The sequence below is a fragment of the Macrotis lagotis genome, chromosome 1, assembly GCF_037893015.1.
Source record: "Macrotis lagotis isolate mMagLag1 chromosome 1, bilby.v1.9.chrom.fasta, whole genome shotgun sequence".
NCBI classification, from domain to species: Eukaryota; Metazoa; Chordata; class Mammalia; order Peramelemorphia; family Peramelidae; genus Macrotis; species Macrotis lagotis.
Window position 1 is genome coordinate 160,152,420 of NC_133658.1, and position 26,008 is coordinate 160,178,427.

The 26,008-nt window shown below is 37.1% G+C and overlaps 1 pseudogene; it reads left to right on the forward strand.

The window, feature by feature from the left end:
- Nucleotides 1-19,242: 19,242 nt before the first annotated feature.
- LOC141514560 (small ribosomal subunit protein uS8-like) lies at nt 19,243-19,635 on the forward strand (annotated as a pseudogene).
- Nucleotides 19,636-26,008: the final 6,373 nt, after the last annotated feature.

A 26,008-nucleotide genomic window follows, 5' to 3' on the forward strand; every position in this document is an offset into this window, starting at 1 on the left:
TCTCTCCTCTCACCTCGACTCTCCTCTGTCTCTCTTGTCTATCTAATGACAGTGGATAGAGGACCAGCCCTGAAAGAACTTGCTTGTTTTGTGGTTTGCCTTAGCTTCTTCATCTGTAAAATGAACTGTAAAAAGACATGGCAAAGCACTACAATATTTTTTGCCAAATGGGGTCATGAAGAGTCAGATACAAGTGAATAATAATAACAACCTTTTGAGGTAAAAAAAACTGGTGAGGATATTCATTGTTTCATTTGCTTCAGAGTATAAAATTTTAGATTATCATTTATGCTTGACTGAAAAATAGGATGAGAAAAACTGATTTCCACTCAGAGAACTCAGCCAGTGAGACTTCACAAGATCTTTTGTACTTTTCCCAAACAGGTTAATTCAACACATAGTGAGTTATACAACTTTAAGTTAAAAAAACATTAGGAGCCTGGGAACATTTAAATTTTTAAATTTTATTACATTTTTCATTTTAGAGTTCTTTTTTTACAAGTGATTATCTCTTGCATTTCTTCATCCATTGGACTATTTTAATAAATAAAACCTTAATATTTCTAATATTTTATACTTGATATATATTGTTTTTATATAACTATTTGATAATATATCATATCATTTGCAAAAAACTATGATTTTACTTCTTCCTTGACTGTGCTAACTTCCTTAGTTTCTTATTTTTATAGCAGTTTTCTTCTAGCACTTCATTAAATATTCGTGGTAATAATGAACATTCTTGCTTTACTCCAGTCTTATGGGAAAAGTCTCTAACTTTTCTCCATCCAATTAATATTTTTCTTGGTTTAAATAGATATCATTTACTATATTGCTGATAGATCATTTATTTATTTATTTAATGCATGGTTTCTAGTGTTTTCATAACTGTCATCAGCTTTTGATAAAAATTATTTGCTTTTTATTATTTCATTAATTAATGGTTAATTAATAATATAATAAGCCAATATAATAAACCAATAATATAATAAACCAATTATTAGCATTAATAGTAAATTAATTGTTTCATTAAAATTAATTACTTTAATAATTAATCATTAATATGGTTTAACAATGCAATAGTATTCCAAATATTGGAAGAATCCTGCATTCCTGACATAAATTGAACCTGTTCATATTCAATGTTTGGTTTTCTTTGGTTTACTCATATCTACAAACTTAGATTTTGAGTTGGGAGACTAAAGCTTTGGTCAAACCACACTCCTATATCCCTAAATAGTATGGGCGCACCCTTCTCAGGCTTTGCATTCTTTAACTAAGACTAAGCTCTGCAGGAATGATTTGACCTTATTTTCTGTGGTGGTTCATACCCAGGCTTCCTGGATGCTGAGTTAGAGTAGGGCTACCTGGATGTTGCTCAGAACTTCAATTCTACTGTGGCCTGGATCCTGTATGGTATTGCCACTGAGGATTTTTTTCTCATTCTGCTAAAGGGAACCAAAGCCAATCACATGCTAGTCTCTAGGGCTCTGGAGCTGATCCTGAGTGGAATATTCCCTCTTAAGAGTTAATATTCTTAGTGAAGTCCTCTCAGGGTTAAAAATCATTAAAACAAAGACAGACCATTAGACCTTAGACCATTCTTAGAAGAGGGAGAGAGAGGCCTTGCATTCCCAGTCAGGCAGGCACCCTCCCAATTCTGCTAGGGAGTGAAACCGTGGACTATTTCCAGAAAGACCTTGCACTGATTCTGTTAGGGAGGGAAATAGTGGAACATTTCCAGAGAAGAGACCTTGCAATCTTAGTTAGCCACTTGTTTGATAATGGACTGGGAGAACAGTAGTCTTTCTTTTCTTATTTGATAAATGCTAGTACATTCCCTTAGAAGACCTTGCATACTCAGACATTAACAGAAGGTCATTAGAAATCTTCTGATACCCTTGCCATCTGGATGGTGAGGTAATATTTTATGAAAACCTTTAATCCTTCTCTTTGTTGTTGGGTAGATTTTTCACATAAAGATTGTAACACTGAAAACCTTAACCAGTCAGGTTCGAAGAGAGGGGTTTAGGGAGGGGGAATTTTGCTAGGTCATATAATCTTGCTTGACTGTCACCTCAGGGCAGCTCCTTGATCTTCACTACCTTTGTGAGACTTGGGGGTGTCCTTTTCTGGAGAAAAGCCAAAATAAACTTTCCTTTTTGCTCAGAGGAGTCTCTATATTTTTTTAAAGTGGATTTTTTTTTATCCCACACAATCCTGTACTTAGATTTTTCCTTAAGGTTCTGGGGCCCCTTCCTCACTGAACTTTTCCTGGTGCCTTTGAGAGTGGATTTTAGGGACTAGTTCTTCTATGGGTTTTCCTCCTAAAGTGATTCTTACTTTGCTGTAGTACTTGACACAAATTTAATTGAAGGAACTGTGAAAGATTTATGATGTGAAATGACTATGAATTGTACTGCATAGAGGTGCCATTTGCATTTACTGTTACTTGTCATTTCTTATGACCATAAATATATTCTTTTTTAGAAAGATTTTATTTAATTTGAGTTTTACAATTTCCCCCTATTCTTCCTTCATTTCCCACTTCCCACAGAAGGCATTTTGTTAGTCTTTACATTGTTTCCATATTATAAATTGATCTCATTTGAATGTGATGACAGAGAAATCATATCCTTAAGGAAGAAAAATCAAGCATGAGATAATAAAATTACTTAATAACTACTTTTTTTTCAATTTGAAGGCAATAGTCTTTGGTCTTTGTTCAAAGTCCATAATTCTTTCTCTGGATACAGATGGTATTCTCCAATGCAGATAGCCCAAAGTTGTCCCTGGTTGTTGCACTGATGGAATGAGCAAGTCCATCAAGGTTGATCATCACCCCCATGTTGCTGTTAAGGTGTACAATGTTCTCCTGGTTCTACTCATCTTGCTCAGCATCTGTTCATACAAATCCTTCCAGGCCACCCTGAATTCCCATCCCTCCTGGTTTCTAATAGAACAATAGTGTTCCATGATATACATATACCACAGTTTATTAAACCATGCCCCAATTGAAGGACATTCTCTTAATTTCCAATTTTTTGCCACCACAAACAGGACTACTATAAATATTTTTGTACAAGTGATGTTTTCACCCTTTTTCATAATCTCTTCATGGTAAAGACCAAGTAGTGGTATTGCTGAATCAAAGGGTATGCACATTTTGTTGCCCTTTCAGCATAATTCCAAATTGCTCTCCAGAAAGGTTGGATGAGTTCACAGCTCCACCAACAATTTATTAGTGTCCCCAGATTTCCCACATCCCTTCTAACATTGATCATTGTCCTTTCTGGTCATATTAGCCAGCTTGAGAAGTGAGGTGGTATCTCAGAGATGCTTTAATTTGCATTTCTCTAATAAGTAATGATTTGGAGCAATTTTTCCAATGACTATGGATTGCTTTGATTTCCTCAGCTGTAAATTGCCTTTGCATAACTTTTGACCATTTGTCAATTGGGGAAATGGCTTTTTTTTTTAATTTGACTCAGTTCTCTGTATATTTTAGAAATGAGTCCTTTGTCAGAAATACGAGTTGCAAAAATTGTTTCCCAATTTACTACATTTCTTTTGAACTTGGTATCAATAGCTTTGTCTGTGCAAAAGATTTTTAATTTAATGTAATCAAAATTATCTAGTTTTTTTTATTTTTTAATTCTCATTTTGTACAATTTTTTTTTACATTAATAAAATCTTGTTTAAGAGTAAACGAGGGCAGCTAGATGGCATAGTGGATAAAGCACCGGCCCTGGAGTCAGGAGTACCTGGGTTCAAATCCGGTCTCAGACACTTAATAATTACCTAGCTGTGTGGCCTTGGGCAAGCCACTTAACCCCATTGCCTAGCAAAAAAAAAAAAAGAGTAAACAAAATACCCCCCCCCCCATAAATATAGACTTGCTTGAGGGATAAAGTAAAGGGGAGAGAAAAAAAATTAAAATTAAAAAAATAATAGTAATAATTGTAGGTATGGCCAGGTGGCGCAATGGACAAAGCACCAGCCCTGGAGCCATGAGCACCAGAGCCCACATCCAGCCCCGTAGACCCAACAATCACCCAGCCACGTAACATGCAAGCCACCCAATCCCCACTGCCCTGCAAAAACCAAAAAGAAGAAAAAAAAAGACCCAAAATAAAATAAAATAGTAATAATAGTAGGGGTGGCTGGGTGGTGAACAGAGCATTGGCCCTTGAGCCAGGAGCACCCGGGTCCAAATCCGGCCTCAGACAACCAACGATCACCCTGCTCTGCCTCTCCAGGCAGACCACCCAGCCCCACTTGCCCTGCACCCTCCCTCAAATAATAATAATAAAAAATGTGCTTCAGTCTTTGTTCCAACACCAACAACTCTGTCATGGGTGGATCACATTCTTAATGGTAAGTCCATCGCAAAAGTTACTTCCACATTTTTCCAATGTTGCCATTGCTGATTGCAACTCCCTCCTTTCTTATTTCTCCACTACCATGTACTATATTTTCTCTCCCCTTTCACTCTGACTCTGCTGTAGGGTAGCTGAGTGGCACAGCAGACAGATCCCTGGTCCTGGGGACAAGAGGCCCTGAGCCCCCATACCACCCCTTAGGCCTAGCATCCACCTGGCCCTATGGTCCTGGACAGGCCTTCCATTCCCAGACCCTTGCAAGAAGTAAAAAAGAAAATGTGTTATATCTGACCACTCTTCCCCCATGGTCCATCCTCTCCTCCTTTATTCACATCCCTATCCCTTCCCCCTGCTCCCCCCTCCTTCATACTCCAGATGCCTATACCCCATTGAGTATATTTGCTGTTTCCTCTCCTAGCCACCTCTGATGAGAGCAAAAGTTCCCTCATTCCCCTTTGCCTCCCCCCTTCCATATCATTGCAATAGCTCATTGTAATTAAAGAAAAATCTTATTATATGAAATATCTTGGCCTATTCCCCCTCTCCTTTTTCTTTCTACCATTCCATTTCCCTTTTTTTCTATTGACTCCATTTTTACACCATATTTTATCTTCGAATTCAGCTTTCTCCTGTGCTTCAACTATAAAAGCTCCCTCTACCTGCTCTATTAACTGAGAAGGTTCATATGAGTATTATCAGTGTCATTTTTCTATGCAGGAATACATGCAGTTCATCATCATTAAGTCCCTCATATTTCCCCCCCCTCCTCCAATCTCCAATGCTTCACCTGAATCCTGTATCTGAAGATCAAACCTTCTGTTCAGCTCTGGCCATTCCAAAAGGAACATTTGAAATTCCCCTGGTTCATTGAAAGTCCATCTTTTTCCCTGGAAGAGGACATTCAGCCTTGCTGGGTAGTTGATTCTCGATTGCATTCCAAGCTCTTTTGCCTTCTGGTGTATTATATTCCAAGCCTTATGAGCTTCCAATGTAGTTGCTGCTAAGTCCTGTGTGATCCTGACTGCAGCTCCACGATATTTGAACTGTGTCCTTCTGGTTGCTTGTAATATTTTCTCTTTGACTTGGGAGTTCTGGAACTTGGCTATAATATTCCTAGGGGTTGTTTTTTTGGGATCTCTTTCTCAGGGGGATCAGTGGTTTCTCTCCATTTCTATTTTGCCCTCTCCTTCTAGAATATCAGGGCAATTTTCCTGTAGTAATTCTTTGAAAATGATGTCAAGGCTCTTTTCCTGATCATGACTTTCAGGTATTCCAATAATTTTTAAATTATCTTTCCTAAGTTTGTTTTCCATATCAGTTGTTTTTTCAATGAGATATTTCACATTTTCTTCTAATTTTTCATTTTTTTGGTTTTGAAGTATTGATACCTGACTTCTGGTAAATTCGTCAATCTCCCTGAATTCTATTCTTTGTCTGAAGGATTTGTTCTCCTCAGAGAGTTTTCTTATCTCTTTTTCCATCTGGCCAATTTTGCTTTTTAAAGCATTCTTCTCCTCAATAACTTTTTGAACTGTTTTATCCATTTGACCTAAGCTGGTTTTTAGCATGCTATTTTCTTCAGCATTTTTTTGGATTTCCTTGACTAAGCTGCTGACTTCATTTTCATGTCTTTCCTGCATCTCTCTCCTTTCTTTTCCCAGTTTTTCTTCCAACTCCCTCATTTGATTTTCAGAGTCTTTTTTGATCTCTGTCATAGCCTGAGCCCAATTTCTGTTTTTCTTGGTGTCTTTAGATGCAGGAGCTTGTGCTTCCTCATCTTCAGACTGAGTATTTTGATCCTTCTTGGGCTCATTTGCAAAATATTTCTCAATAGTGTTCCTCTTATTTCTCTGCTTGCTCATTTTCCCAGTCTAAGCCTGGTTTGGGGGTGCTTCCTGAGATTTTAGGACACTCCCACAAGGGTCTCAGTGTGTGAGGCTCTGTCCTCCCTCCTGGTCTATGAATGACCATATACGCCCCCCTCTGCTAGGGGCTCAGGTGGGGGGTGGCCCTGCTGTTCTATTGGGGGGGTCCTAGACTGGGATCAGGATCTGAATGTGGTCAGAACCCCAGAGTCCTGTTCCAGAGGCAGAGGATAGAGCTCTGCAGTCTCTCCTCACTCCCCTCCCTCAGCTCAATGGGCTCATGCCCTGGGGGCTCATACCCTGGGGGCTCATACCCTGGGGGCTCCTGCTTACCAGCTCCGCCTGCTGCTGCTCCCTGTGTGCCCTGAGTGCTGGGCTTCACATGCTCGCTCTGGCAGGAGTCCCCTGCTGTTCCCCCACTTTGTGCCCGGTGCTCCCCAGGGTGTAACTCAGGAAACTCCCCCTCTGCTGTGAGCTGTGGCTTCCCTAGGGCTGCCTCTGGGAGGCTGACGTTCTTTCGCTCTGGCGGGCCACCCCTCTGGCAGGCCGCCCCTCCGACCCAGGGGAGCAGAGCCTTTCTGCTCTTTTCCAGGTTACCTTGAGTAGGAGAACTGCCTCACTAGGTCCCTTTGTGGGTTCTGTCTCTTGAAAGTTTAGTTAGAATCCTTAGTTTATAAGTTTTATCAGAGAGCACCTAAGACTCGATCCTTTCTTGTCGCCTTCTTGGCTCTGCCCCCCCCCCCAGTTTGTTTTTAATGATGTTCTACATCTCTTCCTTGGTCATAAACTGGTTCCCTTTCCAAAGATCTGACAGGTGAACTACTCCTTGATCTTCTAGTTTACTTATAATATTGTTTTTTATGTATAAATCCTGTATCCATTTGGATATTATCTTGGTATAGAGTGTGAGATATTGGTCTAATCTAAGTTTCTTCCATGCTAACTTCCAATTTTCCCAAAGTTTTTTATGGAAGAGTTTTTATCCCAATAGCTGGACTCTTTGGGTTTATCAACCAGCAGATTACTATAATCATTTCCTGCTATTGCATCTAGAATATTCCACTGATCCACGTATTTCTTAGACAATACCAGACAGTTTTGATGATTGATGCTTTATAATATAATTTTAGATCTGGTAAGGCTAAGCTACCTTCTTTTGTACTTTTTTTTTCATTGAATCCCTGGAAATTTTTGACTTTTTATTTCTTCGTATTTACTTACAACTTTTCCTAACTCATTAAAGTAATTTTTTGGAATTTTAATTGTTAGGGCACTAAACAAATAGTTTAGTTTTAGTAGAATTTTCATTTTTATTATATTAACTCTACCTATCCATGAACAATTGATGTTTGCCCAGGTAGTCAAATCTCATTTTATTTGTGTGGGAAGTGAGAAGTATTGTGTAATTGTTTTCAAAAAGTTTTTGAGTCTGCCTTGACAGTTAGACTCCCAGGTATTTTATTTTGTCTGAGGTTACTTTGAATGGGATTTCTCTTTCTAGCTCTTTCTGCTATATCTTGCTAGTCATATATATAAATGTTAAGGATTTATGAGGGTTTATTTTATATCCTGCTACTTTGCTAAAATTGTTAATTATTTCTAGCAGTTTTTGGATGACTTTTTGGGATTCTTTAGGTAAACTATCATGTCATCTGCAAAGAGTGAGAGTTTTGTCTCCTCCTTCCCTATTCTACTTCCTTCAATTTCTTTTTTTTTATTGCTGAGGCTAACATTTTTTTTTTTTTTTTTTTTTTTTTTTTTTAGTTTTTGCAAGGCAATGGGGTTACGGGGCTTGCCCAAGGCCACACAGCCGGACAATTGTCAAGTGTCTGAGGTCAGATTTGAACTCAAGTACTCCTGACTCCAGGGCTGGTGCTCTATCCACTGTGCCACCTAGCTGCCCCTGAGGTTAACATTTCTAATATAAAATTGAATAGTACTGGTGATAATGGGCATCCTTGTTTCATTGGATCTTATTGGAATGCCTCAAGCCTATCCCCACTGAATATAATGCTTGTTGATGGTTTCAGATAGATACTGCTTATTATTCTAAGGAACAAACCATTTATTCCTACACTCTCTAATGTTTTTATTAGGAATGGGTGCTACATTTTGTCAAAAGCCTTTTCATCACCTATTGATATGATAATATGATTTCTGATAGGTATGTTATTGATATAATTAATTATACTAACAGTTTTCCTAATATTGAACCAACCCTGTATTACTGGGATAAATCCTACTTGATCATAATGTATTAACCAAGTGATAACTTGTTGTAATCATTTTGTTAAGATTTTATTTAAGATTTTTACATCTATATTCATCTATATTTCTGGACTTTTTTTTTTCCATCTTTCTAGGATATTGTGCTGGGGAGGGTAGGTAGGAACTGGCTCTCAGAGGTTTGCTTTTGATGATACTAGAGGCTTTGTTCACTTGGCTTAGTAATTCCAAGGGCCAGCCAGTAAGGGGTGTTGGTTGCTTTCTCTGGAGTATTTGAGGTCCTCAGCAGCAGGGTCTGAGTTGACCTTGAACACTGGGCTGGACCCTGGGGGAGGGAGTTATTCTCTTTCCTTTGAGTGAACTCTGTTTACCCGAGGGGGATATGTATATGGGAGGGGGTTATTGTCTGTTCTGGGCAAAGGGCTCTACTGAAAGTATGGAGCTCAGGTCCCTGGCCCAGCTGGTTGTTCTCCAGGTGTGCTCTGAGACTTTGTGCTGGAATTCACACTCCCATAGCTCCTCTTCTCCCAGCCAAAGACTCTGCAGCTAAAGTTGGATCTCACACTCACCACTCACCAAAGTCTCTATGATTGAGGCTGGCCCTATGTCTCCCCCCAACCCCACCTTGATCCTTTGCTCTCCTCTTCCGGTTCACCCATGGTCCCCTGAGACAAATCTTGGTACACATTCTTCTCTTAGCTTCTCTTTCTGGGTTTTGTTGATTGAATTTCTTAAGAGGCTTCTCTCATTTTTTTTCATTTTTTTTATTATATTTATTTCTATTTTTTTACAAATGATTTTTAATACATTACTAAAATATTCTTGTTTACAAGTAAACATAATACCCCCTCCCCCAAAAAATAAAGACCCTCATGAGAAATAAAAGAAAGAGAAAATTAATTATAATAATAATAATAATAAATGTGCTTCAATCTGTGTTCCAACATCACCAGCTCTGTCACAGTGGATCACATTCTTTATTATAAGTCCATCACAAAAGCTACTTCCATATTTTTCTACCACTCCATTGTTGATCACAACTCCCTCCATTTGTATTTCTCCACTATCATATACTATATTTTCTTATTTTTTCTTTTTTTTAAAAGATTTTATTTGAGTTTTACAATTTTTCCCCCAGTCTTACTTCCCTCCCCCCACAGAAAGCAATCTGTCCGTCTTTACCCTGTTTCCATGTTGTGCATTGATCCAAATTGAGTGTGATGAGAGAAAAATCATATCCCCAAGGAAGAAACAAAAAGTACAAGAGATAACAAGATCAGACAATAAGATATCTGTTTTTTTTTTTCTAAATTAAAGGGAATAGTGCTTGAACTTTGTTCAAACTCCATGGTTCTTTATCCAGATACAGATGGTATTCTCCATTGCAGACAGCCCAAAATTGTCCCTGATTGTTGCACTGATGGAATGAGCAAATCCATCACGGTTGATCATCATTCCCATGTTGCTGTTAGGGTACACAGTGTTTTTCTGGCTCTGCTCAACTCACTCAGCATCAGTTCATGCAAATCCCTCCAGACTTCTCTGAATTCCCATCCCTGGTTTCTAATAGAACAATAGTGTTCCATGACATACATATACCACAGTTTGCTAAGCCATTCCCCAATTGAAGGACATTTACTTGCATATACTATATTTTTTTCTCTCCTTTCACTCTGTCCCTCTTCTTAAATGTTCTGTAGGGTAGCTGAGTGGTGCAACAGACTGATCACCAGCCTTGGGACCAAGAGGCCTGGAGCCCACATACCACCCCTAAGACCCAGGAACCACCCAGCCTTGTGGTCCCAGACAGGCCATCCAATCCCAGCCCCTTGCAAGAAGTAAAAAATAAAATGTGTTATATCTGACCACTCTCCCCCATGGTCCACCCTCTCCTCCATCACTCACATCCCCCCTTCCCCCGTCCCCCTTCTCTCCTTCTTACTCTAGATGTCTATACCCCATTGAGTATATATGCTGTTTCCTCTCCAAGCCACCTCTGATGAGAGTGAAGGTTCCCTCATTATCCCTCACCTTCCCCTCTTCCATATCATTGCAATAGCTCACTGTAATAAGAAAAAAATCTTATTATATGAAATATCTTAGCCTATTCCACCTCTCCTTTCTCTTACTCCCATTACATTTCCCTTTTAGCCATTGACTCCATTTTTACACTATATCATATCTTCAAATTCAGCTCTCTCCTGTGCTTCATTTATAAAAAGCCCCTTCTACCTGCTCTATTAAATGAGAAGTTTCATATGAGTATTATCGGTATCATTTTTCTTTGCAGGATACATGCAGTTCATCATCATTAAGTCCCTCATATTTTACCTCCGCTCTCTATGCTTCACCTGAGTCCTGTATTTGAAGATCAAACTTTCTGTTCAGCTCTTATTGTTTCAATAGGAATAATTGAAATTTCCCCGGTTCATTGAAAGTCCATCTTTTTCCCTGGAAGAGGGTGTTCAGCTTTTCTGGGTAGTTGATTCTTGGTTGCATTTTGAGCTCTTTTGCCTTCCGGAATATTATATTCCAAGCTCTATGAGCCCTTAATGTAGTTGCTGCTAAGTCCTGTGTGATCCTGACTGCAGCTCCACAATATTTGAATTGCGTCCTTCTGGATGCTTGTAATATTTTCTCTTTGACTTGGGAGTTCTGGAACTTGGATATAATATTCCTTGGAGTTTTTTTTGCATCTCTTTCCAGGGGAGATCAGTGGATTCTTTCAATTTCTATTTTGCCCTCTGCTTTTTAGGATATCTGGGCAATTTTCCTGTAGGAATTCTTTAAAAATGAGTTCAATGTTCTTTTCCTGATCATGACTTTCAGGTATCCCAATAATTTTTAAGTTATCTTTTCTGAATCTATTTTACAGATCAGTTGCTTTTTCAATGAAATGTTTCACATTTTCTTCTAATTTTTCATTCTTTTGTTTTTGAAGTATTGTATCTTGACTTCTCGTAAATTCAACAGCTTCCTTTAACTCCATTCTACATCTGAAGTATTTGTTTTCCTCAGAGAGCTTTCTTACCTCTTTTTCCATCTGGCCAATTCTGCTTTTTAAAACATTCTTCTCCTCAATAACTTTTTGAACTGTTTTATTCATTTGACCTATGCTGGTTTTTAACATGTTATTTTTGTCAGCTTTTTTTGGCTCTCCTTGACTAAGCTACTGGCTTATTTTTCATGTTTTTCCTGCATCTCTCTGATTTCTTTCTTTTTTTTTAGGTTTTTTCAAGGCAAATGGGGTTAAGTGACTTGCCTAAGGCCACACAGCTAGGTAATTATTAAGTGTCTGAGACCAGATTTGAACCCAGATACTCCTGACTCCAGGGCCATTGCTTTATCCACTGCGCCACCTAGCCACCTCCTCTCTCACTTCTTTTCCCAATTTTTCTTCTATCTCCCACACTTGATTTTCAAAATCTTTTTTGAGCTCTGTCATAGCCTGAGCCCAATTTTCATTTTTCTTGGAGTCTTTAGATGCAGGAGCTTGTACTTCCTCATCTTCAGATTGAGTATTTTGATCCTTCTTGGGATCATAGACAATATATTTCTCAATAGTGTTCCTCTTTTTTCTCTGTTTACTCATTCCCCCAGCCTGTGCCTGGTTTGGGGGTGTTTCTTGAGCTTTTGAATATTATTGGGATACCCCCCACACACACACACAAGGATCTCAGTGTGCAACGCTCTGTCCTCCCTCCTAGTCTGTGAATGACCACAAGTGTACCCCTCTTCCATGTGGCTGAGATGGGGGGCCCTGCTGTTCTATGGGAGACCTAGACTGTGATTAGGATCTGAATGTGGTCAGAGCCCCAGAGTCCTGTTCCAGGTACAGAGGACAAATCTCAGAAATCTCTTTCCATTCCCCTACCTTTGGTAGGCTGACCACTCAAGGCTCAGTTGCCTAGGGGCTTCTGCTTACTAGCTCTGCCTGCTTCCATTTCCTGGATCTGGGCTGCCTCAGCCACCACTGCTTGCCAAGTGCCCTGATGGCTGGGCTTCATGCTCACCCTGATCTTCCAAGTTGTGCCTGGTATTCCCGGTATGTAGGTCAGGAAACTGCCCCCACTGCTGTGAGCCATGGCTCCCAGGCACCCTGGGGCTGCCTCCAGGAGGTTGAAGTTCCTTCACTCTGATGGGCCGCCCATCTAAGCCCATGGAGTGAAGCCTTTCCACTATTTTCCAGGTTAGCTTGGTCTGGAGAACTGCCTTACTGGATCCCTCTGTGGTTTCTGTCTCTTGAAAATTTAGTTAGTCGTTATTTTATGAGTTTTGAAATATTATAGAGAGATCACCTAAGAGAGGTTCTTCTGTCGCCATCTTCTCTAATGTTGTTTTTGAGGGGAAAGAGGAGCACTTATCACAGTACCTGTCTTCTCTCCACCATATTGACTGGAAATCCATAAATATATTCTTTTAAAAAGTATTTGTTAAATTTCTGTACTGGTGCATAAAAGGGTCTATAATAATTGATTTACAAATTATTAGCATTGATGAGCCTAATATTCTTTATAATTATTTCATTGCATTTTTTATGATACCAGATACAGCCATGGTTCCTGATATTGATGATCTAAAATGAGACCATATTGCTTTTTATTACACAATCTGAAATTGAGAAATGCTACACTAGTGTTGTTAAAATGACCCTTTCTTTGTCAGCTTTACCAATATTCTTCTTACTACTTTAAAATGTTGTCTGACTGATACAGCTTAAAGACCTAAACAACATCTGAGTGAGATTTACTTATTTCCACACAGCTAGGTAATTATTAAGTGTCTGAGGCCGGATTTGAACTCAGGTACTCCTGACTCCAGGGCCGGTGCTCTATTCACTGTGCCACCTAGCAACCCCCTACTTATTTTTTTTTAAATAAAGCCAACCCTAGTTTCAGTTCAAAATATATACAAAGTCCTAGAAAAATTCCACTAATTGATACAATTAGAAAAGCCATAATTCTTATGAAATGAACCTGACTGAATCCACCCCAGATAGATTTGGTAATACTCTATGTCATAACAAATAGGGTAACAAAGAAAAATTACTCTTCTCATTGCTGGATAAGGTCCAAATAGGGCAGATCAATGCTGTGAGCTCTAAGGATTCTTAAATAAACAGATATGAGTCTCACTTCAGTTATGAACTGGTCAGACAGTTCAAGGGTTCAAGAATCACTCTTGATCTGTAAACATGAAGTTATGTTTGGAAGTTTTCAGATTGAGGATACAAGCGCTCATAATGTACCTTCCTTGCCTATGGTTCCCATTAGAGAAATCTGGGCCCTGATTCAGGGACCCTGGTGAGTTTGCCTGAAGGACTGAGTAGTCAATGCAGTGTGATGTGTGGTAGTTTAAAACCCTATGAAAGTTTAGTTAGTCTATAAGTGTTGCTGCAAAAACACTGTTCATTATAAAACAGATAATGAGCAGACTTTCTGATCTTTAAAAACCCTCAATTATTGTCCTGATTCATATCTGGTCATTTAATCCAGATGGTTCCAGAGGAGAAAGTGAGGCTAGTGACTTAGCATAGCAACTCCTCACTCAAATCCAAATCATGTGCTTGTATAGTATCACCTCTCTGATATCATGGCCTTCTTTGTTTACTCTTTTTTTTGATGTGTTTTTTTTTTGCAAGGCAATGGGGTTAAGTGGCTTGCCGAAGGCCACACAGCTAGGTAATTATTAAGTGTCTGAGGAAGGATTTGAACTCAGGTACTCTTGACTCCAGGGCTGGTGCTCTATCTACTGTGCCACCTAGCCACCCCATGGCCTTCTTTGTTAACAAGGGACAAATATCAAAATCCTCAGTTGTTTCTACATTTAAATTTTTATTTTATTTTTCATGTAAACAAAAAATTTTAACATTTGTTTTTTAAATTGTGAATTCCAAATTCTCTCCTTCCTTTACTCCTATCTCCCTCCTTAAGAAGGCAAGTAATTTGATATAGGTTATACATTTGCAGCTATGAAAAACATTGGCCATGCTGCAAAAGAAAACAAAGACCAAAAAAACCAAGAATAATAAAGGTTTTTTTTTTGTTTTGTTTTTAATTTATTAAGGCAATGGGGGGGTAAATGACATGGCCAAGGTCACACAGCTAGTTATTTATTAAATGTCTGAGGCTGTATTTGAACTCAGGTCCTCCTGACTCCAGGGCTGGTACTATATCCACCATACTACCTACCTGCCCCATAAAGTTTTTAAAAGATATGGTTCATCACTTCTTTCTCTGGGGTTGGATAACGTTTTTCATCATCAGTCCTTCAGAATTGTTTTGGATCATTGTATTGCTGAGAATGACTAGGTTACTCATAGTTTATTACTGTACAATATTGTTGTTATTGTGTACAGTGTTCTGGTTCTGCTCACTTCACTTGGCATGCATCAGTTCATTAACCTTTCTAGGTTTTTCTAAAAACATCCTATTAGTCATTTTTTCTAGCATCATAATATTCCATCACAATATAACACAACTTGTTCAGTCATTCCTCAATTGATGGTTATTCTCTCAATTTCCAATTCTTTGTCACTATAAAAAGAGCATATCTTTGTCAATAAAACCCCAAGTACACAGATACATGGGTATGAATCAAATGGCATGGACAACAGTAACAATAAATATTTTTGTACATATAGGTCCCTTTCCCTTTTCTTTAGACATAGTTCCAAATTTCTCTCCAGAATGGTTGAATCAGTTCACAATTTCACTAACTGTGCCTTAGTCTTCCTATTTCGATATGTCATTTTCCTTTTGTGTAAAATTAGCCTATCTGATAGGTGAGAAGTGTTTTAATTTGCAGTTCTCTAAAAAAAAGGAGTTAGAGCATTTTTCATATGACCATAGACAACTTTAATTTCTTCTACTGAAAATTACTTTTCATAGCCTTTAACCATTTTTGAATTGGGGAATGACTCTTATTCTCATAAATTTAATTCATTCTCTATATATTTGAGAAACAAGACCTTTATGAGAGAAACTTATAAAAAATTGCCACCAGTGTCCTGTTCCCTTCTCATCTTGGCTGCATTGGTCTTGTTTGACAAAAACTTTTTAGTATGATGTAATCAAAATTATCCATTTTACAACTTGTAGTGCTCTCTATCTTTGATTGGCCATAAATTCTTTCCTTACTCACAAATCTGACAGGTAAAATAAATATTCCACATTCCTCTGTTGTGCTTATGATATCATCCTTTAAGCCATGTACTCATTCTGACTTTATCTTAGTGCATGCTGTGAGATGTTGATCTATACCTAATTACTGCCAAACTGCTTTCTAGTTTTTCTATTTGTTTTTGTCAAACATAAATTCTTGTCCCCAAATCATGCATCTTTGGGTTTGCCAAACATTAGATTACCTTGGTCATTTACTAGTATATTATGTACCTACTCTATTCCACTGATTCACCATTCTATTTCTTAGCTGTAGTAAGTGAAATATGAAGTAATTGAGAAAATAAAGGTTGAGCTTCTGAGCAGATCAATTTATTAAGCAATGTATACCTGTAGCTCAATAAACTAGGACCAAGCACCTCAGCTTTGACACTGGGACCCCGAATACAGAGGGAGATAGATTTCTATACATTAAAAAAATTAATTGAATAAGATTAACTAATTAAAGGAAATCAATTAGCCAGGTTACAAAATTAAGTAATTTGATTTATGATTGGAGGAAAGATTAGGGATTTTCCAAATTGAAAGGGGAAGAATGAATAGGTTCATTTCCCTGAAATCAGAAAAGAGATGTTGTAGTCCTCCTTTCCCCACAAGTATCTGTATTCAGTCAAAGGAACATAGAAATAATGAATGTTTTACCAATATAGGACCAATTTTCAGATAAAACTTATGGGTTGTTTATGATGTATAATTGTGAGAAAACTCCTTGCATCAATCTTCAGATCTAAGATAATCTAGGTCCTTAGTTAAGGGTCTCTAAGCATCAGGGAGAGGTAGTCCAGCTTTTAGCCAAGCAAGGCTAGGTTCAAACAAAGCAATAAGGTTTTTCTCACAGTTCCCACCACTGAATAAAATTTTCTCACAAAACAGTAGACCCTTAATTGAACAGAAAAGGAACTGAGCTTGCTCAAGAATTGAGTCACAAAATGGAATCACTTCAGTCAATTCTCATTATTACTTGCTATTTTAATTCTCTCAATTCCCTCATTTCCCTCAAAACCTATGCCAGATTGTTTCAATGATGTTTGTAATATGTTTTGAGATTCAGTACTGTTAAACCACCTTTCTTCACATTTTTTCATTGATTCTCTTGATATTCTTGACCTTTTGTCCTTCCGGATGAAATCTGATATGTTCTTTTCCTAGCAGAATTTAAAAAAAATTGGTAATTTGATTAGTATAGGTCTGTATGAGGATTGGAGTAGAGTATGAATCCATGATCTAGGACGTGTTTTAGCCAACACCTGCTTTTGTGTGATACATGCTCAAAGATTGCTCCATTACAGTTCTCCATGAACCCTAAAGATTTATGCAATGCTAGCTAAGGACCCTGAGAATGGAGGGAGTATCCAACTTGGGAAGAAAATATGTCTGAAAAAACTATACATAGTTATGCAGATGCATAGACCAGTACTGAGTTAGACAAAACAAATCCTGTATCCAGGACATGCGAAAATAGTTCACAGAGGTCTTTGACCAGATCAAAGGGTACATCTCTCACAAACTTGCATTTTTGATTGAATAACTTTTGTGGTTTTTTTATCTTTAAATATTCTGACTCTCTGCACAATAAATGGATTGTTCTCTTGCATTGCCTACCTGCCTGTGTCTTTTCTCTATTCAGCTTCTCACCAAAGCAGTGGGGGATGAAGGTTGCTTCCCACAGGTATGAATAAGCAAATTAACTTAGGTAGAATTGTCATTTGTATTATGTTAATTCACCTACCCATGAGCAATTATTATTTCCCCAGTTTTTTAAGCCTGACTTTATTTGTGTGAAAATTGTTTTATAATTGTGTTCATATAGTTCTTGGGTTTGGATTGGCAAGTAGACTCCCAGATATTTTTTTTATTATCTTTGGTTATTTAATTGAAATCTCTCTATCTCTTCCTCTGGACTTTGTTGTAATTATTTATAAATGCTGATAATTTAACATGGCTTTATTATCCTGCAGTTTTGCCATAATTGCTCATTATTTCAACTAGTCTTTTTTAGTCGATTCTCATATCATCTACAAAAACTGACAGTTTTGTTTCCTCATTGCCTATTCTAATACCTTCAATTTATTTTTCTTCTCATTGCTATAGTTAACATTTCTAGTACAATATTGAATAATAGTAGTGATAATAGGCATCCTTGCTTCATCCCCTAAGGATTTTAGCTTATCCCCAATACAGATAATGCTTGCTGATGACTTTAGATAAATACTGCTTATCATTTTAAGGAAAGCTCCATTATTTAAATGCTTTCTAGTGTTTTTAGTAAGAATGAGTGCTGCATTTTTTCAGATGTTTTTCTGCATTTATTGAGATAATCATATGATTTTCTTGTTTTTATTATTGTACAATTATACAATGGTCTAGAAACTATCTCCAGACTTGTCTCAGTCTTTCTCAAAATTTCTCAAAATTTTTGCATTCAATCACAAGGAAATAGAATAAGGGTAGAAACTAAAATTATAATAAAGAATACCTCAACTTTATCTCCCCTTCCTTGATCTCTTCTTTTTCATGGAAGAGAGTATTGTGTAGCTAAATGAGACTATAAGCTTTGCTATGCAGGGTTCCCCAAGACAGGTCATAGCAGAGAGTTCTAACAAAAGATGATTATTGTGGAAATGGCAAACAACTCTAATTTGTTTGTCATGAAAATCCAATGAAAAAGCCATCCACATCCAGAGAAAGAACTATGGAGTCTGAATGCAGATCAAAGCATACTAGTTTCACTTCTTAATTTTTTTTCTTTCCATGATATTTCCCTTTTATTCTGATTCTTCTTTCACAAATTGAAATGGGTGGCTAGGTGGCATAGAGCACTGGCCCTGGAGTCAGGAGTACCTGAGTTCAAATCCAGCCTCAGACACTTAATAATTACCTAGCTGTGTGGCCTTGGGCAAGCCACTTAACCCCATTGCCTTGCAAGAACCTAAAAAAATACTAAAACACAAATTGAAATGGATTATGGAAATATGTTTAACACAATTTTGCATGTATAGCCTATATCAGATTATTTACTGTCTTGGGAAAGGGTAAGGAAAGAAAGGGAGGCAGAAAATTTTACAAAAATAAATGTTGAAAACTATCTCTGCATTTCATTGGAAAAAATAAAATACCATTAAGATAATAAAACACCCATTAACAAGTATTAAAATGATAAAAGATAGGACCCTGGAATTTGAACTTCTCAAGCTAGAAGGTGTCCAAAACATTTTTGGAGAAGAACAGAGGACAACTGCAAGGAGCCCCAGAAGCAGCTGGGCCAAAATTGAAAGAAAACTCAGCTGCTGAATCTGGTGATGAAAGGAAAGTGCTATGCTCTAAAGATCAATATTGCATAGGAAACTGTAATGTAAGATCTATGAACCAAGGTAAGTTAGGTGTGGTCAAATAGGAGATAGAAAGAGTAAGCATAGACATTTTGGCTGTTAGTGACCTTAAATGGATATGAATAGGTGAATTTAATCCAGGTGATAACTACATACATTCTTACTGTGAGCAAGAATCCTTCAAAAGAAATGGAGTGGCCCATACCTCTCCACGCTCACCCATCCCTTCCTCTTTCCGCCATCTTGCAGAGCCACCACCATGGTGCACATGAATGTCCTGGCAGATGCTCTCAAAAGCATCAACAATGTAGAAAAGTGAGGAAAACACCAGGTTCTCTTTAGACCATACTCTAAAGTCATTGTCCAGTTCTTAACTGTGATGATGAAACACGGTTACACTGGAGAATTTGAGATCACTGATGATCATAGAGAAGGAAAAATTGTTGTGAATCTCAGGGGCAGATTAAATAAGTGTGGTGTAATCAGCCCCAGATTTGATGTTCAATTCAAAGATCTAGAAAGGTGGCAGAATAATCTGCTACCATCCCGTCAGTTTGGGTTCATTGTACTTGCAACCTCAGCTGACATCATGGACCATGAGGTAGCGAGACAAAAACACACAGGAGGAAAAATCCTGGGATTCTTTTTCTAAGGATGTAAAACATATATACAAATAAAATGCTCCAATGGATAAAACAAAAATGGAGTGACCCTCACGGTCAATAAAAAGGTGTGACATGCAGTACTGAGTTATAATTTCAAATATGACTGAATGATATCTGTTTGAATCCAAGGCAAGCCATTCAACATCAAAGTAATAAATCTATGCTTCAATTACTGAGGCCAAAGTTAATCACATTTGTGAAGATCTTATAGATCACGTCTGTGAAGATCTTATAGCATCTTATAGAAACAATGCCCCCCAAAATCTATCACATTCATCATATGAATGCTAAAGTAGGAAATCAAAAAATAATTGACATAATAGGCAAATTAATTGACTTTGGAGTACAAAATGAAGCAGGGTAGAAACTAATACACATTTATCAAGATAACTCACTGGTCATAGAAAACATTCTTTTTTCAATAACCCAAAAGGTAAACTGCATACGTGGACATCATAAGATAGTCAATATTGAAATCAAATTGTGTATTTTTCAGCCAAAGATGGAAAAGCTCTATTCAGTCTGTTGAAACAAGACCTGGAATTGGGGTAGCTTAGGTGAGGCAGTGGATAGAGTACCAACTCTGGGATTAGGAGGACCTGAGCTCAAATCCAACCTTATTCACTTAATACTTAGCCGTGACCTTGAGCAAGTCACTTAACTCCATTACCTTGCAAAAAAACCCCAAAACAAACAAAAGAAGCAAGAATTGACTGTGACTCAGATCATGAGTTTCTTATTACAAAATTCAGATTTAAATAGAAGAAAGTAGAGAAAGCCATCAGACGGTATAGATAAGACATAAAATACATCACTCATAAAGTAGAAGTGATAAATTAAGATTAATTAAAAATAAAATACATGAAATAGATTGAGAGATTAGAAGGCCTGAAGAACTATGGACAGAGGTTTGCAGCAATATAAAGGAGACATAGGGGAAAAAAATCTTCCAGTAGTATGTATAGCTGTTAGAGTTGGACTACAGCTGAGCACTACAGATTCAACACTTTCAGATTGTGATCTTGGAAAAGACTTTCAAGAGTACCTTGAACAGCAAGAAGATCAAATCAGTCAATACTTAAAAGAAATTAAGATTGTTGATTGAAAAGTCAAATTCTATGAAAAATCAAATACTAAAGTTGAAGCTTAAATGCTTATTGATTATCTCAATAAAAATACCATATAATGGGAAGGCAGGATTCATTGGAAAAGACCCTGATGTTGGAAAAGGGGAGGGCAGAAGATGAGATAGATAGATCATATCATGGAAATTATGAACATCAGTCTGAACAGACTTTGGGAATTAATGGAGGATAGAAGGGACTGGCATGCTATAGTCATGTTATCACTAATATTCAGACATGATTCAACAACAGCAGCATTCTTATCTCATAATTCATGACTTCCCCATCCCCTGCAGAAAAAGGATTTTGATCCTTTATTTTCCACTTAGGGAAAAAAAATTTGGAGATATTGGGAGGAGATTCTTGCAATCTGCAAGGGAAAAGGTCAAGGAAATAACTAAGTTGAGACTATTGTAATGAAATGTTAATAACATATTGTGATATTTTCCTTGTTCTCGATTCATCATAATGTTACCTCAAATCATCTTGGGGTAGAGAGAGTTGTCTAAGAGCATGCAGAGGGATTATACTATTCCAATTTGGACATTTCTCTCTCTAGGCTAGAAATACTTAGATCTAGAATGTTAAATTAAATAAAATTATTTCTAGCAAACTTGTGCCTTAAAACAGAGATCAGTATTTTATTTCTTTAACTCTTGGTTTTTTGCTATGAAGCTCTTTTTGCTACAGGGCTCCAACCTTTAATATTATATATTTTTAAGATTTTATCTCTGAGACTTTTGCCAAAACCCTATCAGAGAAAAAAAAATTTACTTTTTATTACAGTGATCACTTGCATTTTAGATGGAATATTTATTAGAGTATATGGAGTACCCATATAGGATGAGAGAGCATGGATAAGATGTGATCTGAACCATTGTAGGTAGCATCCACACAAACGAAATCACAGATCCATTGAAGCTAAATAGTAATGAAATCTGTTAATTACAATTCTTTACATTAAGGGCAGTGTAGTAATAATATAGTACTATATTTTTTATTTTAGTCTAGATCTTTAGCCAGTATAAAAATTTCTGTTGATACAAAGATAAGCAATTAGCTAAATAACTTATAGTTACAGAAAAAGTATATACCAGGTGAAATATTTGAAAACAGTTCTTCCTTATTCCAAGATATTATATACTCTATCCACAATTTCACACAGCCAAATTACAGACTACTTTAAAATTTTAAAGCCCAACAGTTCAACAATCATTTTTTCCTTTTGCCTTTTCCATAGATATAACCATGTAGGAATTTAGAAAAACTGGAATGATCAAAAGCATGTTCTTTCAGCTAATAGGAAATTTAAAGTTTCCAATTTATTTGTAGAAATGCATTTTGTCTTAACCCTTCAATAATGTTATTTCCCCCTTCTACAGCTGGTATTTTCTCAGATAGTATCACCCTGAACTCCTTTCTGCTTCAGGCTTCTCTTTTCCAAACTCTTCCCCTTCACTGTGGAAGCAGTTTGGGTGAACAACTCTGAAGAGGTGTGCTTAATATCTTTTGTCTTCTTCCTCTTCTTTTTTTTCCTCATTCTTCCCTGCCCTCATCCTCCTCTTCCTTCTCATAATTGGCCTATATTGGAGAGGTAACTAATGTTCTCATCCTTTGGCAACTTATTTGTAATGTCTTCTGTTAAGAAAAGTGAGACTAGGCCAACATTTGAGAAAAAGCTGGTAAAATGCCTTTCTAATAATCTATGAATCACTTTGTTGGAAGAATCTGTAGTCCTGTTAGTAGCATCTTGCTTTCCTAATCTGTTGATATACCTGAACTAATTCTATGTGCTGTCCTGTATTTGGAATGGAGTGGTTAGCATTTCACATATCTAGTTGATTGTCATCATCTCAGAATGGCTTTTCTTTCGTCACTGTTCAGATTTTTTCTTCTCTTTATCTCTTTCACCTTGTGATGCTTCTTTCTTTCTTTTTTTCAAATCTCACCAATGTTCTTCCTATCTTTTCCAAGTCCATACTTTCTCAGTTTCCCATGTGTCCACTTGATGTCGCTCTCTTCCATTCTGATACCATTTTTTACTGTAGTAACTGTGATGTATAGGCAACAGTTGCTTTTCTATTTCCTTAACGGTTGTTCCACAGAATTACAGAATGTTAGAATTAGAATTGACCTTAGAAGCTATCTGAAATAACTCATACCTAAGCAAGGATCTCTAAATATTCCAAACAAGTAGTCGTTCTGTCTTTGCTTGAAAACCTCCAGTTAAGAACTGACAACTTCTGGAGGCAGCCCATCCCATTGTATTTCTCTAATTATTTTGAATTTTTTCTTTGTATTAATTTTAGATTTCCTTTTGATTTTTTTCAGCTTAAACCAATTATTCTTAGTTCCGTCCTCTGAAGACTAGAAGCATAAATCTAATTCTTCTTCTATAATATAGTCCTTCAAATACTTGAAAGTAGCAATCATGTGAGCCCTACATCTTCTTTTATCCAGTCTAACCAACATAGTTCTCCAACTGATTCTCATATGGTATTAACTCAAGGACCTTCACCATACTTCTTGCCCTCCAGTGGACACAGCTAGAACTAGATGGGCCTCAGATGCCAATATTTTACGGTAAAGAATATTTCCTCCCTACCTCCTGCTCTTCTACTTCCCTCTCACCAATGCCAAATCCTTCAAAGGCAGCTCCCTAGTCAGTCAACTAGCCCTGGATTGCCATCTCTCAGACTGTCAAGCCCTGACTTCTCACTGGGGTAGGTCAGTCTGTACTCTTCTCTCTTTCCAAAGAAGCTACTTGGCCTAAGAATTGCAAACCTTTCAAGACCTCTCCCCTGCTCTGATTCCTTCAGTGTGGGAGCAGTTTGGGTGAACAACTCTGAAAAGGTGTCCTTAACATCTGTTGTCTTCCTCCTCTTCTTTTTCCTCCCCCTCCTTCCCTGCCCTCTTCCTCTTCTTCCTTCTTATAATTGACCTATATTGGAGATGCAACTGATGTTCTCATCTTTTGGCAACTTATTTGTGATGATTTCTGTTATAAAAGGTGAGATTAGGCTAACATTTGAGAGAAAAATGGTAAAACTGTCATTCTAATAATTCATGAACCTCTAAAGTATTTTAGTAAATAATTATGGACCTTATGTGAACCTACCAGTTTTCAGTTTTGCAGAGAAACTCAAATTTAAGTCACCTCCCTTCACATAATTATTTAGTTATTCAGATTAATAGTGTTCAACTTTTCTCCTTCTAATTCAATATAGGCCAGTTGTCACTTAGTTTTTTTTTTAAATCACAAACTCTTATCAATTAAAAAGATTGAGCATGTGACATATACATATAAATTATATATACATTATTATTCTAAAAGTGATGTAAATTAAACATGCAACACTTAATTAAATAGGACTTGAGACTAACTCATGATTTCATTAATATAGAGAATGACCAAGTGAGAAAAATTCCCTTTTCCAGCCTTGGCTTCATCGTATATAGCCTTATGGCATTGCCCTGAGGTTTGAGATATTAAGTGACTTGTCCATAGAGCCAGGATGTGTCAGAGGAGGAATTTGAACCAAGTTAGGTCTTCATGGCTTTGGGACAGTCTCTCTTTCCCCCTTCTATGCTGTCTCTCATTTCTAATTAGAGGGGCTATTATTATTCCCATTTTAAATGGGAAGAGCTCCAGCCCTGAAATCAGGATGGGACTTAATAACTGTGTGATTTTTGGCAAATCACTTAATCCTGACTGCCAGCACCCAGCTTTATTTCTGGTCATCCAATTCATATCTGGCCACTGGACTCAGATAGCTCTGAAGGAGAAAGTGAGGCTGGTGACTTAGCCCAGCACAGCCTCACTCAAATGCTATTCATGTGCTTGTTATGGCATCACCTCCCTGTTATGACATTATCTTCAGTAAGTAAATGAAGACAAACATCAACAGATGATGAAACAGAAGCATAGAGAGGTTAAATAACTTGTCTAGGGTTATACAACTAGTAAATATCTGAGGCTTAAGACCTGACCTCAGACTGGCTCTATCCATTACATTACTTTGCTGCCCCATTTAATGATTCTATCCTCCACTATAATTTCTGATTACTACTTTATCATCTCCCTTAGCCCTTTTAATCTAGTTGTGGAACTTTTCTTATCAATTATTATTTCAAGTCTTTTCTTAGCTACTAATTTCAGCCTTGCTTAGTTTACTTTGATTTTCAAACTCTACACAACCCAAATAAAAATCATTCTTTCCCCCCAAAACCCTTTTCCCAAGTAATTTCATCTTAGAGGAGACTCCCTCTCCTCTCCACTACCAGGCACTAGTTTGACTCTAAATCTCTTTCAGTCCTAAATTTGCATGATATTTATAGACAATCTCTAGTATGGCTAAGTTTCCTTAGTCAGTCCAAATACTATTGATATAATATCATTGCTGACTTCTCAGATGAAGGTCTTTTTATACTTGATTGAATTGTTTTGATTGATTTGATTCAATCAGGATGAATTTCTATCTGATTATGGAGCCACAAAAATTGCTTAATAATTGTAGGTTAATTAGTCATCTTTCTTGCTATGCATCCCTGTTTGTGTAAAAACTTTTAACAATTTCTCATCCTTCCTTCTTCCCCCTCCCCCTTCCAACTTGCTTCACATTTCCCAGGTATTCTACATCAGCATTTTTAAAAGCTACTTATGAAATCTGGAATAAAAAACTAAGAAAATGAAGAAGAAGGAATTTTTGAATAGATTATTATATATCTATATATCTCTATCTCTATCGCTATCTCTTTATCTATCTATCTCTCTATCTCTATCTCTATCTCTCTATCTCTATCTCTATATCATCTATATAAAAGGCAAGAGAAATGGAAATGCCAATGAGATGTTGAAGGGATAGAGTAATATAACCAGGAATAGATACATTCCTGGGTGGTTTAAGAATATAAGTCTCTAGAGTACAGGAACTATTTCTTTTTTCAAACTAACTTTAGCATGACCCTTAGTAACATGACTATAATGACACATATTATTTGATGATGATGATGACTGTCTCTTAAATGCCAAAGTACATTTTTTCCCCTTTATGTGACCTTTAAACTATGTTGCCTACTTCAGGAGTCATTTTTAATTGAACTGATTCAACTTTAGCAGACTACTAAATATAGACTTTCTCCCAATCCCTGAAAAAAATTATTTCTGGCAACTAGGTCTAGTACATTCTAACCAGGAATTTTGCAGCCTTACCAAAATATAAGATCTCACTTATTT